Source organism: Callithrix jacchus, chromosome 8, assembly GCF_049354715.1.
Source record: "Callithrix jacchus isolate 240 chromosome 8, calJac240_pri, whole genome shotgun sequence".
NCBI lineage: Eukaryota > Metazoa > Chordata > Mammalia > Primates > Cebidae > Callithrix > Callithrix jacchus.
In genome coordinates this window covers 138,031,065-138,039,914 of record NC_133509.1, presented here as the reverse complement: position 1 = coordinate 138,039,914, position 8,850 = coordinate 138,031,065, and positions in this window count along the sequence as shown.

Genomic DNA, 8,850 nt, shown 5'->3' with positions numbered 1-8,850 from the left:
TCCCTTCCCCTCCATGCCTCCAGCCTCCTGGGGTGCTCCTCACAACCAGCTGGCTGAGGAAGCAACTCAAGCCCAGTGACAGAGGGCTCAGCATGCTGTGCTAGTCCGCCCCGAGAGCAGACGTGAGTACCCCAGCCCCCGGACAGTAGTGAAGGAACCCCTCCCTCCCTAGGCACACAGTGTGAGCCGTTCACTCTGCTGTCCACTACATGCGGACAGAGAGATGGCCAGAGGGACGGATCTGTGCCCACTTAGAGACAGCTGCTGTCCGTTTGCTCGGATGATCAGGGACTTGGAAGAAAGGATTGGGAGTCTGGTAACGAGGGCGTCTGGGGAAGAAGTACGTAGACAACCTCTCAAAATGGACGCAGACGTAGAGACATGTGTGCATCGTATAAATGCTCGCCAAAGGGTGTCCCCTTCAGAACAGGCCGAAGCGAGCGAAAGAAGGAAGCTCCATGAAGTCATCAGCCAGACACGGTGTGTTTCCTGGGGGCGCCACAACGATGTGCCACAGCTGGGGGGAAATAAGCCCTAGAAAGCTTCTGTCTCCCAGGTCTGGAAGTTAGAAGTCTGGGGTCAAGGTGTCAGCAGAATAGCCTCCTTCCGAGGAAATGAGGGAGACTCTGTCCCAGGCGTCTCCCAGCTGCGGTGTTTTCTGACAATCTCGCCTTTCTTGGCTTATGGAAGTATTACTGGAAAGGGGTCCCAGTGCAGACCCGAAGAGAGGGTTCTCAGATCTCACACAAGAAGGAATTAGGGGCAATTCCACAGTGCAAAGTGAAAGCAAGCTTTTTTTAAATTGTATTATTATTATTATTATTTTGAGATGGAGTTTTTCTCTTTTTGTCTGGGTGGAGTGCAATGGCACGATCTCGGTTCACTGCAACCTCCACCTCCCAGGTTCAAGCGATTCTCCTGCTTCAGCCTCCTGAGTAGCTGGGATTACAGGAGCGCACCACCAGGCCCGGCTAATTTTTTGTATTTTTAGTAGAGTTGGGGTTTCACCATGTTGGCCAGGCTAGTCTCAAACTCCTGACCTCAGGTAATCTGCCCACCTCGGCCTCCCAAAGTGCTGGGATCACAGGCGTGAGCCATCACACTCGGCCAATTTTATTCTATTTGATTTTATCTTTTGAGATAGGGTCTCACTCTGTCACCCAGGCTGGAGTGCAGTGGCGTGATTTCGGCTCACGGCAACCTCTGCCTCCCAGGCTCAAGTGATCCTCACACCTCAGCTGGGACTACAGGTGCACACCACCACGCTCGGCTAATTCTTTTTATTTTTTGTAGGACAGGGTTTCACCATGTTGCTCAGACTGGCTTCAAATTCCTATACTCAAGTGATCCGCCTGCCTTGATCTTCCGAAGTGCTGGGATTACAGGCATGAGCCACCACACCCAGCTGCAAATTTATTAAGAGAGTAAAGGAGGTCCCTGGATGGGCGTGGTGGCTCATGCCTGTAATCCCAGCACCCTGGGAGGTCAAGACAAGAGGACTGCTTGAGCCCAGGAGTTTGAGACTATGCTGGACAACATAGCAAGACCCTGTCTCTATAAAATATATATATATATTTGGCCTGTCGCAGTGGTTCACACCCTTAATCCCAGCACTTTGGGAGGCCAAGGCAGATAGATCATCTGAGGTCAGGAGTTCGAGACCACCCTAGCCAACATGGCGAAACCCTGTCTCTACCAAAAATGCAAAAATTAGCCAGGTGTGGTGGTGCGTACCTGTAATCTCAGCTACCTGAGAGGCAGAAGCACAAGAATTGCTTGAACCTGGGAGGCGAAGGTTGTAGTGAGCCACTACACCCAAGCCTGGGTGACAGAGTGAGAATCTCTCTTAAAAAAAAAATATATATATATATATATATATATATTTGTATCCAGTAAAAAAAAAAATTTATATATATATATATATATATAGAGAGAGAGAGAGAGAGAGAGTGTGTCCTGTAAAATAGTGCCCTGAAAATATATATACTGCCAGGCGTGGTGGCTCATAACTAATGCTAGTTATGATTAGAAACATAAGTAATCCTAGCACTTTGGGAGGCCGAGGTGGGCAAATTGCCTGAGCTCATGAGTTCGAAACCAGCCTGGGCAAAAAATGAAACCTCGTCTCTACTAAAAATACAAAAACATTAACCAGCCATGGTGGTATGCACCTGTAGTCCCAGCTACTCAGGAGGCAGAGGTCGGAGAGTCACTTGAACCTGCGAGGTGGAGGTTGCAGTGAGCCAAGATCATGGCACTGCACTCCAGCCTGGGCAAGAGAGAGAGACGCCATCTCAAAAAATAAATAAATAAGTAATTGCTTTTTTTGGTGGAGGGGAGACAGAGTATCCCTCTGTCACCAGGCTGCAGTGCAGTGCCGAAATCTCCTCTCACCTCAACCTCCACCTCCCAGTTTCAAGCGATTATCCTGCCTCTGTGTAGGATATCCTCCTGAGTAGCTGGGACTACAGGTGCACACTGCTACGCCCAGCTAATTTTTTTGTAGTTTTAGTAGAGATGGGGTTTCACCGTGTTGCCCAGGCTGGTCTTGAACTCATGAGCTCAGGCAATCTGCCCACCTTGTCCTCCTGAAGTGTTAGGATTACAGGCGTGAGCCACCACTCCTAACCACATACTTTTTTTTTTTTTTAAGAAAAAAAGAGAATGACTACTCAAAGACAGAGTAGGGCATTCCTTAAAGGAAAAGGAGGGCCAGGCCCAGCCCAAGTATAATGCCTGTTTAAGATAAGAAAATCTGCCGGGCACAGTGGCTCACACCTGTAATCCCAGCACTTTGGGAGGCCGAGGCGGGTGGATCACGAGGTCAAGATATTGAGACCATCCTGGTCAACATGGTAAAACCCCGTCTCTACTAACAATACAAAAAATTAGCTGGGCATGGTGGCGCATGCCTGTAATCCCAGCTACTCACGAGGCTGAGGCACGAGAATTGCCTGAACCCAGGAGGCGGAGGTTGCAGTGAGCCGAGATTGTGACATTGCACTCCAGCCTGGGTAACAAGAGTGAAACTCCGTCTCAAAAAAAAAAAAAAAAAAAGATAAGAAAATCATGGGAGGTGTGCTTTACTACAAGGGTTTGTGATAAAGGATTAATCTTTATAATTACAATTTTTAACAAGAATCAATATTATTGTCTTTAAAAGAAAACTTCTTAAACTAGGAATGCTTTCGTTCTCAAGATATTGGGACATCAGGACCTTCCTGGGTCTGTTAAGTCCTGGCTCTGTCAGTAAATATTACTAACCTGCTCCCTCAGCCGTAAGCATCTTGTGACTGGCAATGCCTAACGTCCTGGGAATGCAGCCCAGTAGGCCCAGCCCCATTTTTCCTAGCCCCTGTTCAAGATGGAGTCACTGTGGCTCGGATGTCTGTGACCGGAGCCGCACTCTGATCTGTCTCCATCCTCACATGGCATTCCCCCTGTGTCTGTCTCAAATTTTCCCCTTTTTAGGACACCAATCTTGTTGGATGAGAGTCCACCCAATGACCTCATTTAGCGTGATGACCTCTGTGAACACCCTTCCTCCAAATAAGGCCACATTCCACGGTACTGGGCGTTAGGACTTTAGGATGAAGTTGTGGGGACATAATTCCCCAGCCACACCAGTGCTTTTTCTTTTTTATTTATTTTTTATTTATTTTTTTTTTTTGAAGGAGTTTTGCTCTGTCACGCAGGCTGGAGTGCAATGGCATGATCTTGGCTCACAGCAACCTCCATCTCCTGGGTTCAAGCAATTCTCCTTCCTCAGCCTCCCAAGTGGCTGGGATTACACGTGCCCGCCACCACAGCTGGCTAATTTTTGTATTTTTAGTAGAGACAGGGTTTCACCATGTTGGCCAGGCTGATCTCGAACTCCTGATCTCTGGTGATCCACCTGCCTTGGCCTCCCAAAGTGCTGGGATTACAGGCGAGAGCCACTGCACCTGGCCATCAGTGCTTTTTCAATGAAACCAGAAACAATGTGTTGATGGATGCTATGCATGGGCCCAGCAACGAAGGCTCACCTCTCCAAGCTGGTCTGACTCATCTTGCTGCTGGCAGCCCCCTCTCACAACTGCAGACAGCAGCACCGAGTGCCCGATGCCACCTTCCCTTACAGAGAGCAGCCAGCATCTGGTGGCAGGTGGATCTTGGTCTCTTCCATCATGGAGGGGACACCGACTCACCTTCCTGGAAGGGACACACTTTGCCTGCCTTGCCCAGAGTGCTTCTGTAGCACTGCGGCTCGAGCCTCATGTGATGCCTTCCACCATCATGGCATCCGGGCAGCACTGCTTCTGGCCAAGAAACTTAGTTCACTGCCAAGGAGATGCCACAGCGGCTCGTGGCCATGGCATTAACTCATCTTTTTTTTTTTGAGACGGAGTTTTGCTCTTGTTACCCAGACTGGAGTGCAATGGCGCGATCTCGGCTCAATGCAACCTCTGCTTCCTGAGTTCAGGCAATTCTCCCACCTCAGCCTCCTGAGTAGCTGGGATTACAGGCACGCACCACCGTGCCCAGCTAATTTTTTGTATATTTAGAAGAGACGGAGTTTCACCATGTTGACCAGGATGGTCTCGATCTCTTGACCCTGTGATCCAGCCACCTCGGCCTCCCAAAGTGCTGGGATTACAGGCGTGAGCCACCGCGCCCGGCCGACATTAACTTATCCTACTGCTTCCTCTGTCACCCAGAAGGAGCTAGCCTCAGCAGAAGCTGAGTGGCAATCCAAGAAGGATGGACTGTATTTTACAGGATTCTATATACGCTTTGAATCAGGGACCAGCACTTGGTTCTGTTTCCCTTGTAGCCAAAATCCATGGCTCCAGGAATGGAGCCGTCATAGGTGGTGACTGAGTGGGACCGGGGCTGCACGCAGTAAAGGAGTTCACCGGGAGCGCTGCAGGTAAAGACAGGCAGGCTTCTTAGAGAAAGTAGGAAAATGTGTTGCAAGAAAGCAATGTGCAGATCAGTAAGAGGGGAGCTGACTGCAAGGAAACGAAGACTTGGGGATTGGATAGGACGGGGCTTGTGCTGGAGAGGGCTACGCGCGGCCCTGATAACGCCAAGGTCGCAGTTAGCTAACTTGCATTTGTCTGTCGGCCAAGGGGCTGGTGATAAGTTGAGCGCAGGAAGATTGTGTTATTTGCATAGGAGGGCTGTGTCCCGGGCCATGTAGACAGGCAGACTTAAGGCTTACCTGCTTTTCTTCTTTCTTTCCCTGCTCCCCACAGCCTGACTCCTGTTCCCTGGTTAGAACTCCATGCAATCTGCTGATGTGAGGGGATCTGCTCTCTGTTACCCCCAATAACCAGCTGCGGGACTTCTGCTTCCCGTCCCAGCAATTTTGAGCTCTGCTAATGTGAAGATCTTAGTCCCAGAGGGGAGCATTCTTCAACCAGGAGGCACAACCGTGGTTTCATTAAATTGAAAGACGATGCTGCCAGCTGGCTGTCTGGGGCTCATTCTGTCATGACACCAACAGACCTCAAAAATGATCGTTCTCTTGACTGTGATGATAGATTCTTGAACTCCCAACCTCAGGTGATCCACCCGCCTTGGCCTCCAGAGTGCTTGGATTACAGTCATGAGCCACCATGCCCAGCCGGACTGTGATGATAGATTCTGATTCTCCTGGACACCAGGCAGCAGCTACTACATATGGAAATCAGGGCATTCATTCTCTGAGGCACTTCTGACTCCTTCCATGGCCAGTAGAAAAGGTTCCTGGAAAACTACCCAAGCCATAAAAAGGCAGGAAAATTGAGGACTCACAAGTTTCTGAAATGAAACTTTTGGTCATTTCATCAAGTAAAGATCATCGACTAGCTGAGGTCCCGGCTGAGGGCGGAGAGAATCCAGGAGGAGTGATGAGAGAAGGAACCAGGCCATCGAGCCTCGGCTCCCGACTGTCACGGAAGCAGGGACTGTGGTAGCTTTGCTTGTTTTCTGTACGCGTCTGTTTGCAAATACCAACCATTTTCCCGTTTTCTCTCCTGCCATCTGTATTGTATACACAATTATTTGGAGGTTAGCGTTTCAATTCAGTCTGTAGGTAACAAGAAATTCGCTGGACTGTGGCTGACTTTGCGGTGTGATTAACAGAGTCAGCAGTGGCTGCAGGAACCACGGGCACCTTGGCCTCCCCGTCTCATTTTGGAGACTGGGTGAGTGCGTCTTCACTTGTGGGAAGGATACATGTATCACGAGTTTTGAGAAAAGGTTAAATGTGTGTGCATATGGAAAGCCACTGCCTGCTGTCAATCCACCGCCTCCGACCCAAGCCCATCTTTCTCACGCCCCGCTTGGGATTCTGGAACTTTTCCCTCTCGCCGGCTGGCACGGTGCTGTGCATTGTCAGTAAAGGGCGCCGGAGGGACAATGAGGGAGTGACGGGGTTTCTTGCCCGCTCCCAGGAGGCCTCCGCAGCCCTGCACAGGTAGTTTTGAGGCACAGCACCTGACTGTGCATGGCTCACCTGGCATCGCAGGAGGTTCTGCTGGTTCTTTCCCGCAGGTTTTTTCCAGAGCACCTGGTGAAGTCGCCAAGGCTGTGTCCTCTCCACCAAGGCCTGCATCCCGGTCCCGGGTCGGGGGTGGGGCACCCTTCCAGACCTGCTCCTTCCATGGAGCTCTGCCATTCCTGTGTTTTGAGAGCTGTCATCCCCAGGAGCTAGTCCCTCGCTAACTCCAACCCCCCGTTACAGTCGGTCACTCCTCGTCATAAACATTCCCTGCTCAAGCTGCTGAGTGGTTCCCGCCCCTCGACGAGACCCTGACTGACACAGACTGAGGAGGCCGTTTGGCTGCAAACATGGACCGATTGTTATGGCAAAAAAAAAAAAAAAAAAAAAAAGGAGCCCTCAGGAGCACAGGGGTGAGAGGGAGGAGCCAAAGGCTGTCGGGAGCAGGTGGATGGTTAGAGCACCCCGGGGGCAGAGCTGGGCTCCTCCCAGGCAGTCGCCTCTCCTGGGGCAGGGAGGGGCCTGGCCACGTGCGGCGGCTGGACTTTAGCATGGCCTCCCTTCCTGCCCCGTTGGATGGCGTTGCTGGCAGCTGCTGTCTGTCCCCGTCATGCCCCCACTGTGTTGAGTGTGTCCTTTCCATTCACAGCCAGTCCCGTGGAATGTCACAGCATGGTGAACAGCAACCTTGGTCCATAATGGGAAGAGAATTTGTGGGGGGTCTTGGGAGGGAGCTAAATATATTTTTCATGGGGGGGATGTAAATAATTGTAGTCAGAGGGCAGCCGCGGCGGGTGGGCAGGGTCGGGAGTACACACTTTACTCCAGCTTCCCCCATCCTAGGAAGCCAATTTCTCCAACCTCGAACCTGGGCTTGGTGGCGTGATCAGCTTTGACCAATGGGACATCAGCAAATGTGACACGAACAGAAGCCAGAAAAGTGCTTGTGCCCTAGGCCTGCCCTCTCCCACCACCGTGTGACCCAGCCTAGGCTAGTGCCCCGGGAGATGGAACACCCACTGTTCCGGGGGTTCCCCTCAAACCCGACAGCTCCCACCATCCAGGACCCTCCCCTGATGGAGAGGCTGTGGGTCCTGCCTTCGGGGGCAGCGCAAGCCATATGCCAGCTCGCCTTCTGCCCAGCGGGAATGGAGTCCTGCATGGAGCCCTTGAGGCAATGTCCCTGCGTCCTCCCAACACTGGATTGTCCCAGGCCCTCCAGGTGTCTCTGCAGGGTTAATGACTGTAGAAGGGGGCTGACCTCTGATTCACTGCAATCTTTTAAGCAGGCTCAACATCTATACCACCTACCTGGAAGGCTCAGGGAATCAGGGCACCCCGGGCTCCTTCCCTCCTGGAGTCACCACTGCCTCAGCCTTCCCAGCTGAGGCTCTGGCACAGCAGCTCCCAAGCCGGATCCAGCCACTAAATCTGGGGATTGTCCGTTTTCCTAGGGCCAGGGGCAGATGCTAGCAGGTGAGGCTGCGGCCTTTTAGTGACTACCCACACCGCAGGGCAGACCACCTCAGACAGCTCTGCTTTCCTCGTTGCTGTGGTCATCTGCTCACCTCTGAGCCTCTCCTCTCCACCCTCAGAGGACGTCAATCCCTGCCCACTGCCCCCTCCACCCCTCCATGAGCATCCACAGGCCCCCTCCCAGTTCCTTGAGCCCTCAGCTTCTGAGAATGTCAGCCACACCCTCCCAGGCTCACACTCCAAACGTCCTCACCAGCACCTCCGCAGCCTCCATTGCAAGGGTTCCCCTCTGTGACCAGAGCCCCCTCCCTGCACTCATGGATTCCAGTGGCCATACCCAGCAGTCCCAGCCTCCCCCACAACCTCCATCCTCTGACCCTGTGCTGCTGGAGCCCTCAGCCCCTCACGCATGCCCCCACCCTCCCTGCAGTGAGACCCGACTTCTCCCTGGCAAGCCCCTCCCACGGCTCAGCTATCATCCTCTGGAGTGATGGCCTGACAAAAGCAGAGTCTTGGTTAAAGCCAACCCTGTGACTGCAGCCTGCACCTCAGCGCTGAGCTTGGCTGTAGAAAGTCACGGGTTCCTGATACACCCACTTCGAAGAGGCGCTGCCCACAGCTGGTCGAGCCCACCCCAAGACACTGGAGTATCTCCTCCTGTCTCCTCCAGTCTCCAGCAACACTGCTTTCAGTTCCTCAATCAAATGTTCGGTTATAAATGCTAATAATATATCACATTCACATGGCTCACAGTGAAAAGTTACAAGATATACAGTGAAATACCTCCTGCCTAATCTGTCCCCATCCAGCACTGTTCCTCCCTCCCTCTCTCCCTCCCTCCCTCCCTCCCTCCCTCTCTCCCTCTCCCCTCTCTCTCTCTCACACACACACACCACACAAACTATGCT